The sequence below is a fragment of the Mixophyes fleayi genome, chromosome 3, assembly GCF_038048845.1.
Source record: "Mixophyes fleayi isolate aMixFle1 chromosome 3, aMixFle1.hap1, whole genome shotgun sequence".
NCBI classification, from domain to species: domain Eukaryota; kingdom Metazoa; phylum Chordata; class Amphibia; order Anura; family Limnodynastidae; genus Mixophyes; species Mixophyes fleayi.
This window is the reverse complement of record NC_134404.1, coordinates 193,059,992-193,079,705: the sequence shown is the minus strand read 5'-3', so window position 1 is coordinate 193,079,705 and position 19,714 is coordinate 193,059,992.

Below are 19,714 nucleotides of genomic sequence, written 5' to 3'. Positions count from 1 at the left end.
AGATGTTGGAGTGTTTCTATGGGAATTTGTGCCCATTCATCCTGAGAGCATGTATGAGGTCTGGCACTGATGTTGGATGAGAAGGCCTGGCTCGGATTGAGGTCAGGGCTCTGTGTGGGCCAGTCAAGTTCTTCCACACCAAGCTCATTAAACCATGTCTTTATAGTACTTGCTTTGTGCACTGGGGCAAAGTCATGTTGGAATAGAAAATGGCCTTCCACAAACTGTTGCCACAAAGTTGGAAGCAAAGTGTCGAAGTCAGCAAATTAGATAAAGTCATTTCAATTAAAATCGAGCAAACTTGGCTGTCTTTGTTTGAAATGATGCGTACGGCAGGCTACGGCGTGAAGGGGCACGCTACGGCGTGGAAGGGCGTACGCAGCTGCAACACGTGGCAACAACAGTATTTAGTCTTTTACATACATTTGCATAAACACGCACACTTGTAAAATAGTACACATTAATGGTAGTTGCAACACATAGTCATTTATGTCGAAATATAGTAGTATTTATGTGTAATAGTATGAGTTATATGCATATCAGTAAAACATATGGTACACGTTGAAGGAATCAAGTCATGTGTGGTATCATACTAATCCTCTTCGCATTTGCGACTGTCCGGTTCACTCTGCGAAGGAATCGCAGAGTGCATACGCAAGTTATTAATGTTAAGGAATTATGGACTATTAGGATGAGAAATCTTGGCGGGAAGATCAGAACCCATCCCCTGGAGAGATGACCCCCTCCTTTGGATTCCTGAGCTTAAACTAGCCTATGATCTGCAACCCCCTGGACCCTCCTGATGCCTGGACCAATAGAAGCCAGCCACAGCTTTGCATTGTTTTACTGTATCTCTGTTTGCATATAAGCAGCAGCTCCTCAGCCAGCGTTCAGTCACCTAGACCACAGACTTCAGGACTGAATGACTGAACACTGGATCCAGAGCTCCTGCGATAAGTAACGACTGTACTTACTATTATTTCGCTTAGATATATACTGCTACTTTTGAGAATAAATCTTTGTGCGTTGGAAACACAAATCGAAATTCGACAATCGTTATTGGATAGTGACAAAACGTTCATAACAATTTGGGGGCTCGTGAGTTTGGAGGTTTCATTGCCGGACAATACGCAAGACCAACGGATTTCGGTTGCGCAACAAAGGGTGGAGACACGTCATATACGGGTAAGAACGCAATGTGTTCAAAACCTGAATTTTACTCTGTGTTGTGAAACCGAATGTCCGTTTTGCATTATCTAAGGTACGCTAACTGAACCTAGGGACAAAAGAGAAAACTTTTCTTTTTACTGTCATCGTGCGTTTTAACTGTATTACATTGCTTAGTGTATGTGTACTTCCTGCTTTGCGTACGCGAACCTCCGGTAGATTTGCCACGTGGTTAAACAAACGTTTTGATAGTTGTTATACATGCATAGTATAGTTACTTGTTAAAAACTCTGAGACATTATTACTATTGTTGGGAACTTTAATTTTCTGCGCAGAAAAGGTGTATGTCGTGTGATTTGGTGACTTTAAATACACTGAGGTTTGATCTATTGTTGAATAGAGTGTCAGTTGCTGTCTGACGAGGCAGGTGCCCAACTGGTTTGCGGTATAAGAGGCAGGTATACCGGGGGCGGAAACTGAATGAGTTTTCGCTAAGTGCACCCAAGGATAATCGCATCACTTACGGATTAGCTTTAAGCGTTGCGATTGCACCGCACGGCAAGGAAAGCCGTGATTGTGACTTGGGAGTAACGGGGAGGAATTACGTTGGTAAGGCTGGTAATTGACTTTACCGGATGCTGCCAGTTGTAATAAACTCAACAGATTTTGTTGGAGAGTCAGAGGTGATCAAGGAGCTGATAACCCTTTAGTCCGCATTGATATTTCTGTATTAGGGGTCCTCGTTTAATACGAGAGGAAGCGAGTGGACGCGGCTTGTAGCAAATATGTCCACGGTAGTGTTGAAATTAGTGGCAGGATATTGTGTTATTGCTGGAACCCTATTTTATGGCAGGATATTGTGATATTTCTGGGACCCTATTGTTCAACATGGGTGCTAAGCAAATGCTAGAGAAGGCCAAGGTACTGCCTAAGGAAGGGCCTATTGGTTCAGTGAGATTTCTCATGTGTAAGAAATATGGTGCATACGCAACTGGGTATTGCGACACGTGGGTCAAGATGACCAAAGATTGTGATAGGCCTTTCCCAACAATAGGGAGTTTTAATGCAGAGGTACTAAATACTGTAAACGATTAAGTATGGTTGATTAATTCAACGAAAGTGAGGAATAAAAATAATGATTGTTTGAAATTGTGTCAAATGGAAGGTAACACGTGGCAGAGTAGTGAATGCACAGCGGAAGTAGGCGTGGCGAAAAGCGCACGTGCGGCGGAAGTAGCCAGTGAGAAGAGTGGCGAACTCAGCGCAAGCACGCCCCTGCCACCTTATGTGGCGGGAGCGGTAAGTACAGCCGTTATTAAAACGGAAAAAAGAGAAATTGCTAAGTTATATCCTGTTTTAAATCAGTTTAAAACAAGTGTATCAGAAGATGAAGATAAACCCACTGTAATTTCAGCCATTGCTCATGCTGTTAATATGCTAGAGGTTCAGCGTAAGCATGGGAAAGGAGCAATGGCTGAGATAGGTGAGAGTAGAGTGACCATTAGAAGTGATAGCATTCAAAATACTGAAACAGCAAATCCTGTAGTGTCTTCTGAAGACAGTGAACCAGTGGGTGCGTATCCAGTCCGCACAATATCAGTTCCCAATGGGAAGGCGGACAAGGATGGTGTAGTTCCTTTAAAGAATGTTACAATGCATTGTCCCTGGACTAGATGAGAAATATGTTCTATTATGACTGAATTCCCAGATCCTAGAAAAGAGTTGGCTAAGTGTCAGAAATTTGTTTAAGACTTAGGAAATGCACACGAACCAACCAATAAGGATTGGCGTGTAGTGCTGAGATCGTGTCTTCCTCCCAATACTGACATACAAAAATTTATTAAAGATTGTTTGTTGGAGGAAGATGACACCTTGACGGATGAGATAAATCAAGAAAATATAGAACAAATTGTCAAACATTTAGCCATCTATTTTCCAGTAGTGGTAAACTGGAGTAAGATTTTAACCATAAAACAAAAAGATAGTGAAACTGCAGCGGACTATTTTGGTAGAGCTCTTGCATCAATGACACAGTTTACTGGGGTATCAGATATAAGGGAGAACCCACATCATAGGGAAGTAGCAGTAACAGTACTGATGGATGGTTTAAAGGAAAACCTAAAGACAAGATTACAAACCGCTGCAGCAGCTCCTACTAACTTGCTAGGGAGAGACTTGTTATGTAAAATGGGATGGGTCATATACTGTACTTCAGATGGTGTGTTCCTAGATATACCCGAGAAGGTCGCGCATGAGGTACAGGATATATTGGACACCCCTCAAAGGTTAATCTTACACTGTACCGTTATAGAACAAAGTCCATCTCAAGTAAAGGGGATGTTGCTGGAAATACCAGGTTCACTATGGACCAGAGATGGACAGGACACTGGACTGATGGAAAATATAGCCCCTGTCATGGTAAATCTAAAAAGTGGTAGGATAGCTCCAAAAATCCCACAGTATCCATTAAAACCGGAAGTGGAACTAGGGGTATATCCTGTTATTGAAAGGCTGTTAGAAATGGGGATTTCAATTCGTACATCAAGCACAGCAAATAGTCCCATTTTCCCTGTGAAGAAGAGTGGGGGGAGGGGCTATAGATTAGTCCAGGACTTAAGGGGAATTAATAAAGTTGTTGAGAGCCAATTCCCCGTAGTGCCGAATCCAGCTGTCATCCTCATGCACATTCCACCGTCTGCTAGTCATTTTACTGTCATTGACCTATGTTCTGCTTTCTTCTCAGTCCCTCTTCACCCTGACTGTCAATACCTATTTGCATTCTCCTACCGGGGATTGCAATACACATGGACCAGACTACCCCAGGGGTTCATTGACAGCCCCAGTATTTTCTCCCATGCCTTACATGACTGTTTGCAATCCTTTCAACCCCGCAATGGGTCTGTTCTAATTCAATATGTGGACGATTTGTTGCTGTGCTCTGATTCTTTTATGTCATGTTTACATGATACTAAATTGTTGTTGCTTCATCTCTCATAAACAGGGCACAAGGTGGCAAAGGATAAATTACAGCCATGTCAGACTAAGGTCAAATACTTAGGACACTGCCTCACCAAGGGGCTAAGACACCTGACAACCGACAGGTTTGAGGCTATACAACACATGACTCTGCTGCAGAGCCAGAAGCAGATTCGTACCTTCCTGGGGATGTGTGGATACTGTAGATCCTGGATCCCAGGTTTTTCTATTCTGGCATTACCATTGCAGGAACTAGTCTCTTCCTCAAAACCAGAACATGTTGTACACACAGAAGAGTCAGAGCAAGCGTTCTTTAATCTTAAAGATAGTCTGACTAGAGCACCTGCATTGGGAATACCTGATTATGAAAAGCCTTTTGAGCTATACTGTACGGAAGCTGATGGTTGTGCAGCAGGTGACCTCACACAGAAACATGGTGACGCTAGCAGACCGGTAGCATACTACAGTGCACAATTTGACACTGTGGCAAGATCACGCCCAACATGTCTCAGAAGTGTAGCAGCAACTGCTCTTCTGGTAAGTAAAAGCGAAGATGTAGTATTAGGATATAATTTAACTGTCTATACACCCCATGCTGTATCAGCTTTGTTAAATTCAGCCCAAACCAGACATGTTTCTTCAGCTAGATTCACAAAGTGGGAACTAGCCCTGATGGCACCCTCAAACATCACCATCAAACGATGTAGCACCTTAAATCCAGCTACATACCTTCTATATGTGTCTCTAGAGACACAAAGGGTGGGAGGTGAGGAGGCCGTGGTTGATGATGAGTTAGGCAAGAGTACTGACACGCATGATTGTATGGAACACCTGAAGCAGACCTTTACTGCAAGGCCCGACATACGTGACACCCCCTTAGAAAATGTAGACTTTACGTTTTATTCAGATGGGAGTTGTCATAGACAGACAGAGATGGGAGAGCTATGTACTGGTTACGCTGTGGTAGAGGATCAGGATGTGGTAGAAGCTGAACCCCTTGGCCCACCTCACTCAGCCCAGGTGGCGGAACTAGTAGCATTAGGGAGAGCGTGTGAGTTGGCAGAGGGTAAATCAGCCAATATATATACGGACTCTAGGTACGCCTTCGGGGTAATGCACGATTTTGGGGCCCTTTGTCGTCTTAGAAATTTTACGACAGCAGCAGGTACGCCAGTGGCACACTCACAACACATAAAAGGACTTCTGACAGCGATACAGTTACCCAAAACGGTAGCCGTCAGTCATAAAGTGCAAAGCCCATACCTTTGAAGAAGACCTAGTGTCATTGGGCAATAACAGGGCGGACGAAACTGCTAAATGGGCAGCAGGGCAACCTATGACTGTATCAACCGAGACTATGATGGTTTTTCAGACATTAGACATGCAGAAATTAATTGAAATGCAAGATTTGTGTTCCCTGCAGGAAAAGGCAGTCTGGAAGGCGAAGGGATGTGGTCAAGAGTCCTCAGGACTCTTGAGGGATGGACAAGGTAAGCCTGTAGCTCCCCGAACGTACTATCCAAGCCCGGCTGAAGCAGCACACGGTCTAACTCACCTGGGTAAAGAAGGTATGTGCAAACTGGTGAGAGCATACTGGTGTGCTCCTGGATTTTCCTCTCAGGCTGGTAAGAAGGCGATGTCATGTCTTACTTGTTTGAGGAAAAATGTCGGGAAAACTATTCCAACTGAGCCTTCCTACACCCCTCCTACAGACGGACCTTTTCAGGTAATACAATTTGACTATATCCAATTACCACCTTCCAGGAATCTAAAGTATGTGTTAGTATGTATTGATGTGTTTTCCGGTTGGGTAGAAGCATATCCGGCAGCCACTAATACTGCTGTGTTCACTGCAAAGAAAATTGTACAAGACTTGTACATACTTCATACCCCTTACCGACCACAAGCCAGTGGTAAGGTGGAAAGAGTAAATGGTACTATTAAGAACAAGGTTGGTAAGATAATGGCTGAAACTGGGTTGGCGTGGCCTGAAGCTTTGCCACTAGTCCTCCATAGCATCCGAACCACTCCTAGACCTCCTCTTAATCTGTCCCCCTTTGAGATACTGTTCGGCCGACAACCTCATTTGATCGTGAGTCCGCAAGACGACTTAAAGTGTAATAATGAAGTGACTGTGCAATATCTTATAAAAATGAGCAGACAGCTGAAACAACAGCAACAAAAACTCAAAATGCTGTCACCTGGTATGCCAGAAACGAATTGTCATGATGTTGAACCTGGGGACTATGTTATGATCCGCAATTTCTTACGTTCAGGTTGTTTAACAGACCGTTGGGAAGGCCCGTACCAAGTGCTGCTGACCAGTACTACATCACTGAAGGTTGCAGAGAGAGAGACTTGGGTCCATTCCACCCACTGCAGGAGAGTCAATAACCCGGAGAAAGTGAGAGATAAAACTGAGACCAACGACACAGATCTGTCACTCGTAAATCTAAGGCCCGCATTCAAGACACCTGAGCCAGAGAGGTTGCATCAGAACTATCTTTACAGCTATGGAGTGGCATTTTTGTTTTTCTTTTGTTCCAGGATTTTCCTTGTTTTTACTGTTTCTAGGACATTCTATTTTTGTGAAGGAGGATGGAGGACAGAGGAAGGTTCTGGCAGTGATATGGATGAAATGGAAATCGAGGAAAAGTTATTAGAATAGCCAGAGCAGTCCATTATTAAGCTTGGTCCAGGGGTTATGAAAAGGTCTGCTAGCTCGGGAATTCGGAGACAGTGGGAGGGGCTATTGTCTGATGAGTATTGTATCTGCAAGTTCTGTGACTCCCTAGTTGAAGAGAGATGCATCCAGCGATGTCAGTCCACCAGTAATCTGAATGTGGGCGGGCATCCTTTGGAGGATTATCACTCCCTGGTGGGTAAGGTGCTAAACCAAACTGAGTGCTGGGTGTGCTCTCACGTGCCGCAGGGGCAGCATAACATAGGACTAGTGCCATTCCCATTAAACATCTCCGAAGTACTCGAATTGAGGGGTGGGAGGCCCATAGAGGGGAGGTACAATAACTCTAGGTCACCTAGTCTAGCGCTTCGACAATAATCTGTAGACAGATCTTTGCTGTGTCTAAATATCTCTCATGCAAAGTGTCTGGAGAATTGGGAAGCTGACCTATCAGATCAGACAATGGCTCTCCACGCTCATTTTGGAGGGAGACTGAGGCCAACAATAAGCAGGAATGTTGATAGAAGTCACAAATTAGGGCGTGTAACCAAACATAAGAAAGTTTCCATTGGAAAAGTCTCTACAGATAAATGTAAAAATGTCATCCATGCTGACACGTGTCTTGAGCAAATGGAGACACTAGGCATGGGTAGTTTTATCGAAAATCTGTGTGATATAATTAATGGACATACTGATCCTTATGTTCTCCCTGATGATGTGTACTTTGTTTGTGGGAGGAAAGCTTATTCCTGGGTGACTCCGAGTTCCAAGGGCTTGTGTTTCTTAGCTAAACTGGTTCCTGAAATCCTGACTATTACTCATGAAGAAATGGTTGGTATTCACAAGACTACATCACCACCATACATACACACACAGTAGGAACACCGTGGCAAGAGAAATATGATTCCTGGTGAGGAGCCCATAGCTACAAAATTGATTATTGAAACCGCTGGGTTTCAAGTTATTGTTGCTCCAGATCTCACCAGGACCGTTGCGCCTTGCACCATGCGCCTTAGTAGTCATTGACCTAGCTCTGTGATTTTACATGTTCTTCCACTTCATGACTGAATTACTGATGTTCCTAAACACTTCCACTTTCTAATAATATGACTTACAGTTGACCACGGAATATCCAGCAGAGATGAAATTTCACGAACTTACTGCAAAGGTGGCATCCTATCACAGTACCACACTTGAAGTAACTGTGCTGTTCAGAACCACCCATTTTGTATCACAAATGCTTGCAAATGGAAACAGCATGGCTAGGTGCTTAATTTTATACACCTCTGGCAACGGGTCTGATTGAAATACCTCAATTCAAGTACTGGATGCCTAAAGTAAACATTTGTGCAGGGCCGCCAAGAGGAATTTGGGGCCCCGCTACAGCAAGTTTTTGCCCACTCCCCTCCATAGATGAGAAGAGGAGGGGCGGCACCGAAGGAGACGAGGCCACAGTCTTGGAGACGTGGTCAACATGGAGCGTGGCTGAGTCACTTTAAACATGAAATATTGGGGGAGATTCAATTAGAAAAAATATGTTCGGTGTCTCCGGAACGGTCACGGAGACACCTTGTGCGTATTGTTTTTAGTGAAATATCCGCTGATTTGTGCTTGCGCACCATAGAGGTACGAGCAAATGATATTTTTACTGTACTACCAGTAAAAATGCGCTGTCACGATGTTCTTGAATCTCCCCCATTATATATTAAGACAGTGTTGCTCTCACCTACCTGTTATTGCAGCTTTCACAGACTGGCACTAGATTCAATGTATGCATCAATTGAATGTATGCATGTATGGAATGTTGGGACCTGTTTGGAAAATGTACATGGTACATGGAAAATAATTAGTCAATACAGTACACAACAGAGATCACGCACTATATAATTATATAACAAGCAAAATATGTGTGATAAAAATAATCATAGTTATCTATATGTTTGGAAATGGTCAGATAATGAAACACAAATGTAACTCTATAAGAATAATGGCTGCCTCTAGGGGCTCTGTAACCCCCGTCGAAGTCATATAATTGGATGAACGAAAAGTATATTGGTTAATATTGTTTTATCGTGCGATTGCACTCAGCATGCCACGCTACACGGGGCATGGCGCTATCACGCAGTAAAATACGCACACACTCGCACTACAACATTTGGTTATTTATATATTTCATATTTATTAAAGGTTCCAATCCACATTCATTTATTAGTAAAATGTATTAGATTGTATATTTATTTATATGTAATACTGTAGTAAAGGTTTTTATGGTTCATGTGTTTTAAAAGATAAAGAGTTTGGTCTCATATTAAAGCTTATTTCACCAGCATTAACCCAGTGTGGGCGGAATAGCGATCGCATCTAGCGATCGCAAGATACAAGCAATATGAGATTAATGCTCTCAAATACTTTTATGTGGGTCAGTTTGAACTGGTCATTCAGAGTCAAATCATGGGAACAATAGGGTGGGGGATGTTCCCCTCACCCTCTGTAAGGATAAAATCAACTGACCTATAACTTGCAAGGAACTGGAATGCCATTAACCCCCGGACCAATGAAGAACTTACTAAGTGTTAGCTGGACAAGTATATACAAGCATGCTGGCTTTTGTCCTCTCTCTTTCTTTTGGAAACTGGAAATGTGACCGCATGGCTACAATCATTGAACCTGAATGAAACCTATAAGTAAGATGTAAAGTATTTGGTGTTTTCATACTTTCTTGTTTTAATGTAACATCTTTAATAGGTATCATGTATCGGCTATATTGTACTGTATTGTACTTATTTATTGAACTGCTAAACAAATTGCTTTTGCTAAATAAATTGCTTGTGCTTCGGAAACACAATACAATCGCTTGGGCAATGCTTATTTGAAACAATAGAATTACTTTAATAATTTGGGGGCTCTAAAAGGCACTACATTGCTCAAAGATTCACAAAACTGCCGGATTTCGGTTTACCAACAAAAGGGATGAGAACGTATGCCTTTTATATCATCTAGTGTTGCTAAATCGAATATCCGCTTTGTGCAATCTATGGGGTGGTAGTGAGCAGAGCCGTAACGAGGGGTGTGCGGCCGGTGCGACCGCCAAGGGCGCAAAGCCAAGGGGGTGCCACGGCCACACTTACTGTGATGCTAGATATGTCCCCTAGAAAAATCGCCCTCCCCCCCGTATCTCTATACATTTGGCCGCATGCTGCCTGTTCCAGTATAGAGGCAGCATGCGACCACTCTGATTATACAGGGGGCGTGGCCTCTTTATGTGCACACTGCACAGGCTCACCCCCTGACCTCTCTGCTTCTGATCACATGATACCAGCAACGTTTCCCCTGCTGTCTGCTGTCGGTAAGCATCCACCCCTCCCCCCTCACTTCCCACAGTGTTTCTGTCTGCCTGTCTCTATCTTTCACCCCCTGTCTCTTCCTGCTATTTTGTATGTGTGGCTCTGCTTTCCCCCTTTCTGTGTCTGTGTATCTGTCTCTTTCTTACCCCACTTTGTGACTGTCTTTAACTTTGTTGAACTCTGTGTGTCCCCCAGCCCTGTCTCTTCTCCCCTGTTGTGTTTTCCTCTATCTGCTATTTTAGATGTGTTTCTCTGCTCCCCCCTTGTATGTCTGTGCATCTCTGTCTTCTGTGACTGTCTTTCTCTTTCTTACCCCACTTTGTAACTGTCTTTAATTTTGTTGAACTCTGTGAACCCCCCCCCCCCGTCTCTTCTCCCCTCTTGTGTTTTCCTCTATGTATGTGTAGTTCTGCCCCCCCCTTTCTGTGTCTGTGCATCTCTGTGGCTGTCTCTTTCTTACCCCCACTTTGTGTCTGTCTTTAATTTTGTTGAACTCTGTGTCCCCTGTTGTGTTTTCCTCTGTCTGCAGTTTTGTATGTGTGTCTCTTATCTGTCTGTGCATCTCTTACCCCCACTTTTTGTCTGTGTTTAATTTTGTGCAACTCTGTCTCCCCTTGTGTTTCTTTGCCCACCCTTTGTTTTATCCATCTCCTCACCTTCTACCATTTGCCCCAACACCCACTTTTTCTCTGTGCCCCTCACAGCTACCCCTTCTTCTCCCCTCTTACCTTCTTCCTCCTCTTCTGCTGATGTTGATGCAGTCCTGGTGGCTGGCAATTGGAAGAGCTGCGGACAAACTTGAGTATGGCAGGTAGGCACAATCTTCTTATTATAATCATTTTTTTGTACATAATGTGGCAGATTCAATTACTTGCTATGTTCTGAGGAACATCGCGGCTGTGCAATTTTACCGTTGCTACGGTAATTTCTCAGCTGACTTTTCCTTACACCTCAATGGGGGCGTGAGAAAAATCAGCAGATATTTCTTGTAAAAATTCTGCAGCCGCACTGTTCTGAACAACATGGTGGCTAAATGAATTTACATAGCATATTTACTTTGTATAGCGATAAAAGCTTCCCACATGAATGGACTACACTCCCCTGCACTGCTCCGGAGAAGCTACAGAGGAGAAGCAGACAGGACAGAATACCAGCTTCAAGGTAAGTAGGCTTTCAGTCAATTACTTTTATCGGTGCCTCTGGCTCTTCAGTGTTGTGGAACTACATAGCACAGCATGCCCTACCAGAGGGCAAGCTGGAATCTGTCGTTCCACAAAAGCTGGAGAACCATAGTTAACACTGTATCCAGCCAGCCACATAATACACTTGTGGAACTGTCATCACAGAGATGAGCCGCTGGTTGTGCAGGCTTGTTTTGTGATTGCTAACATTTGTTGTTAGAAAGTTGTTTATGTTTTTCTTGTTTTGTTTTTATTTATTATACAAATTGGGTTTGTAATTAGAGCACTGTGACCTCCCATGGCGCAATGCCGAGCTTTAGTCACGGCTGGGAGAGACCACCTACAACTACCAAGGTAAGTGTGTGTGGGGGGGGGGGGGCGCCAGTGCTCTTCCTCGCCCAGGGCACTAAAATTCCTAGTTACGTCTCTGGTAGTGAGAATCTAGGGACAAGAAAGAAAAAAAAAAAACTGTTTCTTTTTCATGTCATTTTGCGATTTAAATGTGGTTTGTTTGCATTGCATAGCATATGTGTTCCTGCATTATAACTTCCGTTATTGTTACCACGTGTTTAAACAATCATGTTCATAGTCTGTTATATATGTATAGTATAATCACTTGTTAAAGCCTCTGAAAAAAAAAAATATTACCATTGATTGGGAAATCTATTTTCTGTACAGAAAACAAAAGGTTGTGTGTGTGTATGTGAATGTTATGCATAAAGACAAAAGTATACTGGTAACGGAATATAGGTTTTTGCACGTTCGCCTAATACTAATCACGATGTTTACTGATAACTAGTTTGAGCGGTGCGATTCGACCACATGGTAAGGCCGTGATTGAGTATTGGGAGGGCAGCGTGGAACTGTTGAAAATTGATAGCGCTTTGGTTCAGGTGTGTCTGACGGGGCACGGTAAAAAGGTGACATGACAACAAAGGTTCTGTTCTAAGTGTGAACAGGATATAAAGAAACCTTTGTGTGAATGGTGTTCTGTTCTATCAAAGAGCAGGGGATAAAGAGACACCACAGAGTATACATGGCAGGTATACTCGAAGCGAAAATAACAGGTTTTCGCGGCATTCCCAATAGTAATCGCAAAGCTTACTGATAGTTAGTATCTGTAAGCGATGCGATCGGACTGCATGGTTGATTTAGTGCAGCCGTGATTGCGACTTGGGAGATGAGGGAGGAAATACGGTGCAACCACTGATATTCTTGATTGATATCGGTTGCTAACAGTGGTAAAGTACTCAAACTAGGAAAAGCAGGGTATTGCGAAGTTGGTACTTGTCTGATCCCAGTTGTGTTAGGCTGTTTCTCCAGTGAGTACGCTGACAATCGCGTGTTATTGTTCAGTTGTACTCAGTAGCGTGGAGTTGAGGGGACGTACCTGTTGAAATCGTCCAGGGCCAAGAAGTCATGGCCAGTTGTGTGCTGCCTAATGAATGGCCGGTTGGTTCGGCAAAGTATGTTATGTATAATAAATACGGTGCGTATGCAACGGCATACTGCGACAAATGGGTCAAGATGACCCGGGAGTGTGTGAAACCTTTCCCAAACATAGGTAGTTTTGACTCAGAGGTGTTAAATAATGTTAGAGATAAAGTGTGGTTGATTAAATCAACAAAAATGAGAATTGAGCATGATGATTGTTTGAAATGGTGGCAACTAGAGGGGAACACTTGGCAAGGTAGCGCATGCACAGCGAAAGTAGGTGTGGCGAAAAGTGTGTGCATAGCGGAAGTAAGCGTTGCCAAGCGAAGAGAAGCGAGCGCAAGGCAGGAAAGCATAAAACACTGAATACAATTTAAAAAAAACAAAAACTTATAAAAATAGCAAATGTAACTATCTGTGTAACTATTCAGGTTTAAAAGCTGAGTAACTTAAATGTATATTTTTTTTTTTATTTTTTTTTGTGTATGGTGGGTGTGATTGAATTTAGGAAAATAACCCTGGAATAGAGAAAAAAAAATAAAAGAGACCATGTTTTTCAAACAGTCTGAAGAAACTTTTTTTTTATTCCATGCATAAAGTACAGCCAGGGAAAAGGAAGTGTAGTTGTGTCTATGCAAATGGCTTAGATTTAGGAATACTAGAATAAAAAAATGGTCTTAGTTTATTGACCCTGACTGTAATTAGGCTATATAGCCTTAGAACAATACACAAAAGACTGGAGATAGGGTTGCTAAGGAATTATTCTGCAGTGAATGAAGAGACAGAGAGTTTTGATTTTGCTTGTTTGTTTTATGTTGTCACATGCTTGCTTTTCTGATCGCTGGCCGATGGTAAAGAATGAAAATGTTTGATTCGTTTGTTGTTTAAAGATAACTGTCTTGTTTTTTTCTTCTCACAGATAAGGGTACACAGAAGAAATATAGACTTAGGGCTAGATTTACTAAACTGCGGGTTTGAAGAAGTGGAGATGTTGCCTATAGCAACCAGTGGTAAAATGATAATTTTACACCGCACCAGGTTGACCATTAATACTCCTATATACCATATAGTGGGTAATTTTATATCACCTATGATGGAGGGTGCACTCACACACAGTATTGAAGTCAATATTGTAGGGAGGAAGAAAGAAAGAGTGTGTCCAAACAGAGAGGCACTCTAATGGTCAAAGATTAAAACTTAAATTTTATTAGTTTATTTGAAAAGTTCTCAATATAATGAGTCCATAAGGACCTATAGCGAAATATTTAAAATATGAAAATAGGATTGAGTGTTTAGAAAATTAATGTGCTGTTAAAATAGGTAGCAACACAAGACTACCAAGCCGCCCCGCTGCTGAAATGACTCTATATATTGATATAATTTTATAATATAGATAGTACTGATATATATCGATCTGACCATATAAAAACATCAATAGTGTGAATCAACAGAGATCTCCCAATATATATGGTGAGGAGAATCCCTTTATGACTATAGGGATTTTATATTTCCTGCATGAGTCCTTATTTCCCACTATATATTTATTGTAGTTATCATCTATCAAGGGGAGATAAACTGGCTTATGATTTAATTAGTCATACACACATAGACTGAAACACAAGCAACAAGATCATATTACCAGAGTCACGCTGGTATTATACTAAGTACAAGCATAATTGAATTGGCTCATATTATCTGACACTTGTATATTACCTAAAACTGATATGGTGTGGCTGGAGTTATTTACAGCAGACTCTGAGATTAAAATAGATTAATCTCTGCCTAAGGGCAGAATTAATATTATGAGGTTAGACTATACGTCTAAAGTTCCCCGCTATGCACAGTGTTTCAAATGGGGAGAAGTTATATAGCTGAATCTTGCTATGTTCTCGGTATGGAATCCGGCTAATTTCTTGTATTAAAAAGGTTGCTAGATCCCGGCAAGTCTAAATCTAAATTATCTGCCTAAGTGTGTAACAGTCTATTAATTAGTAAATGTGTTTGTAACAGATCTGAGAAGCAGCGAGCGCGGCGTCTGCCGATGCGCGTTTCGCTAGGAGGCTTTTTCAAGGCCTATAGCAACCAATCAGATTCTAGCTTTCATTTTGTAGAATACACTAAATAAATGATAGCTAGAATCTTGGTTGCTATAGGCAATATCTCCACTTTTTCAAACCCGCCGTTTACAAAATATACCCCTTAGTGTTTAAAGGGGTGGGATAGAGAAATAGAAAGATTACTCTTGAAAGACTAATTAACAATGGATCATTGGAACAATCTTTGTTTAAGGCTGCAGTGACTCATGATAATTTGTTTGGCTGAGAATCATTATCCAAAAATGAAGTATGTACATACTTTGCTCCAAAATATCGTTTTATGTATCTCAGATGAGTCATCAAGAGTTAATTTTTTATATGTCTGTCATAAGTCAGGAAGTCCGTCGCAAAGGTATGTAGTCAATGTGATACCGAGTTTTTAATGAAGAAATGACGGACGACACTGGATTGCACGGTTGATGTAAGACCCCCTAGTCAAGTATGGGGAGGGGTCATAGCTTAGCAAATAGCTAAGGGAATTAGTGAAACGAATACAGCCATTTTCCCATAGAGTCCAATCCAGCTGTCATTTTTGCTGTAAAATCTCCCTTTCTGCATGTATGTTTGTTTTCAAACCCTTGTATTGAAAGCTTTGTATTCCTATTATTCATTGCTTTCTTATTTCTCATTCTTTAACATCTATGCTAGTATCTCTCTATCTCTCTCTCTCTTTCTCTCTGCTCTTGTATAGATACGAAAAGACATAGACACAGTCTCATTAATGGGGCTAAAACATTTTTTTACATAAGACAAACTCAGTGATATACACACTAGATTGACATGAGTTACAGAAACAGTTAGAGGTTTGGTGTTATGTGTATAGAAGCTGCTAATGTTAAGCAGAAAGTTTTTTTGAGTGGAAATACGATTCATGTTTTATAGATTGCATATCTGTTTTGTTTTTTTTTGTGTTTCGTGCCTCCTGTACAAAGTGTGCCTTTATATTTATGCACAAAGGGTAGATGTATGGATTGCTGGAGGTTAGACATACAGATATGCATCTCTGTGTAGAACATTGGAATAGGATTTTTGCCACAAGATACGAAATAATGTGAAACCCTAGAAAATGTAGAATTTTCGTGTTTTATATTTTTTCACTGTTAGACTGACATGTATTGGATACTGTTATATTTGAAGAAAGTGTTATAGAAATAGACCCCTTTGCCTTTCTCACTTAGTCAAGTAGCTGAATGTGAAGTACTGAGAATGGCATGTGAGTTGGCAGAGGGAAAATTGATTGATATACATTGGTCTTCAGCATTTTTCTAGTCTAGGGGGCGACGTTGGGTTGACTGAAATGTTTTTTTATAGCAATACCAGCACATAAGTAGAACACTACATAGAGGACTTTATACAGTGACACAGTTACCAACTGAAGTAGCTGCTAGTAAAGTCCACACTTACACACACGACTATACATGGCTGTCACACCAGGGCAAACCTAGCTTTCAAAGGAAGGCAACGTCCTGTCTGGATTGAGAGAATGTCAGGAAGATGATACCAATAGAGCAATCCCATATCCCTCCTGCTGATGTTTTTTTCTCCAGGTAAAACAAATCCACGTCATTCAATTACCACCTTGCAGGATTCTCAAGTATACACTGGTGTACCGATGAAATATATCTGGGTAAAGGTTTATTGAAATGTGTCTAATGTATTACTGTGTCAGACTCAAAGCTTTTGTTAGTCAATGTAATAGCCCTAGAGTTATAATAGGTGATAGGGGTATTCGTGTTATTGATAATAAATGTATAATGTATGAGTAGTGGTAACAAATTACATACTTTTGATTAGCCACAAACCAGCGTGAACATAAAGCAATGGTACTAGTTAGAACAAATTGAATAGAATGAGGGTTGAAACTTGATTGAAGGGACTGATAGCTTTGGCCACCAGTCCTTCCCCACTATCAAGATCACTCCTGGGCTGCCTCTTAACCTGTTAACTTTTGAAACGTTCTTGACCCCTCTTGGCATGAGAGACTAGTTTAGACCTTGAGAGGGAAGGTAAATAGTAAGACAGCAACCGAGAACGTCCAAAACACTGTTTCCTGAAAAGTTACACTAACTGTCAGGATGTTGGACCGGGAGAGTAAGTTGTGGAACAGTAATTTCCTAGGCTCCAGTTATTTGACAGACAGGTACCAGGTGTAGGCTACCAACATCACGACTTCAAGGGTAGCAGAGACACACTGGTGCCCATTTCACCCACTGCAGAGGAGTCAACACCCAGAGAAGGGTCCAAGTGCACTCATGAATCTGTTCTGGGAGGCCTCGAATGCAGTTAGTAGCACCTGATCCAAAGTCTAAGACAGTTGTCCAGCATGAAGTTGTAGTTTTCCTGTTCTGTGTTTCTCTCATCACATCCTTTTAAGGACGGTCAATTCTTTTGATTATTGACAGGTGACAGAGGCTGGTTCAGGTAATAATATTGAGGAATTGGGGATGAAGGAGAAGTTAGTAGCATAATCGGTCCAGCCAATTACTCTATTCAATTCAGGGGTAAAGGAATTCGTTAGCAATAAGCCAACTTTTTCAAAGATCTTTGAAAAAGTTGGCTTATTGCTAGAGATGAGCGGGCTCGGATTCCGCTAATCCGAGCCCACCCGAACAGTGCGGATCCGAACGGGATCCGAGCACTGTTCGGATATTTCCGGCGGGTAAAAAATTGAAAACGAGGCTCTGTCGTCCAAGTCTCGCGTCGAATCTCGTGAGGGGTGGGAGGGAGGGCCCAGAACAATTCCATCTTGTACCTCTTTTTTTGGCATTATGTGCTCAAGCTACCTCGGTGCAACCTTTTGGCCTAAAAACAATATTGTGAGTTGTTCAGAATAGACTGGAAATTAGTGGAAATGATTGTTATTGAATGTTATTGAGGTTAATAATAGCGTAGGAGTGAAAAAAAAAACACAAAACTGGTTTTTAGCACTTTTTATGCTTTTTAAAAATAAATCAGAACCAAAACATTTCGTCGGATGTTTTGGCAAAACAAATCAGAACCCAAAACCTCAAGCTAATCAGAACCCAAAACCCAAAACACTAAAAGTGGCCGATGCACACCCTTACTTATTGCTAATGAAACGCGTTAGCCAGGATTCCCCTACATCTGGATTGTCACTCTGAAGGAGATTATTCCTCCACTACTTACAAAGAGACTACTCTATATCATTTGAAGGATTGTGACCATAATATCTTCTCAGCGTGTATGCTGAACCCTCATTTGCATATGAGGTAGTCTAACACCGGGACATCGGTCCTCAGCATCTTGGAAATCCAGCACCCGAGTAAGTTCATCCGGATACCGCTTGGACATTCATCAGCGGTTTTCTGCCCTCCCGGGACGCCGGCTCCTTGTGGTAAAGCGCATTCATATCAATATTTATTATTCAGTTGATCTCGAAGGAGACTGATTATGATAACATTCGGGAGCTACATTTAGTGATATAACAACATCAAGCTCCGGATCATATATTCCATACATGGATCTAGTTTACACTTTTGTGCTACAGCTGCATAGGATGATTGGGTGAGATTTCTCCTGCTATATACCCTTTAATCACACAGGACTGTGTCCGTATATACTGACCTTATTACTTATACTGTGTACTGGCCAGACACTTATTAGTGTTATTATTATTGGATGCATGTATATATACATATATGTCTATTGTGATATATTATCAGTTATACCGACTGTATCATTTGCATGATTTACATGTGAGTTCCGCCATTGGAATATTTTAATTATATTATTTATAAAATAAAGACGTTTATATTCTCTTTGGACGCACCCTATTCATTATTGTGGTTCTATATAACTTTTTGGAGATTGGCAATCTCACACAGGGTTTGCGACAAGAGGATAAATTTTATTTATATTTTTATATATATACATCTTGAGGTGATAGAAAGGTTGCAGCATAGTTAGCTTTTCTGTCTTTTAATTACCTCTTAATTTTTAGCCCCTACAGACACATCATAAGTCCCCCCCACACACAGCATAATTCCCCCCCAGTCAAAGAATAATCCCCCCTCCCGACACAGCATAATTCTCCCCCTCCGACACAGCATAATTCCTCCGGCCAGACACAGCATAATTCCTCCCCCCAATCACAGTATAATTTCTCCCCCATACACAGCATAATTCCCCCCCAGTCAAAGAATAATCCTCCCCCCCGACACAGCATAATTCTCCCCCTCCGACACAGCATAATTCCTCCGGCCAGACACAGCATAATTTCTCCCCCCAATCACAGTATAATTTCTCCCCCATGCACAACATAATTCTTCCCTCCATACAGAGCATAATTCCCCCCCCCCCCGGAAAAGCATACTTCCCCCCCGACACAGCATAATTCTCCCCCCTGACACAGCATAATTCCTCCCCCCAGACACAGCAGAATCTCCCCCTCCAGAGAAAGCGTAATTCCCCCCCCCAGACACAGCAAGAGTCCACCCCAGACATAGCAAGAGTCCCCCAGACATAGTAACAGTCCCCCCAGATATTGCAAGAGCCCCCCCCCAGAAATAGCAAGAGCCCCCCAGAAATAGCAAGAGACCCCCCAGACATAACAAGAGTCACAGCATAATTCCCCCCCCCCGACATAGCATAATTCCCCCCCCCAGAAATAGCACAATTCCCCCCCCAGACATAGCCTAATCCCCCCCAAGACACAGCATAAATCCCCCCAGATATAGCATGAGTCCCTCCTGACAAAACATAATTTTCCTCCCCCAGACATAGCATGAGTGTCCCCCCCAGACAAAGCATAATTCCCCCTCAGACATAGCATGAGTGCCCCCCAGGGCAAAGCATAATTCCCCCCCGCCAGAC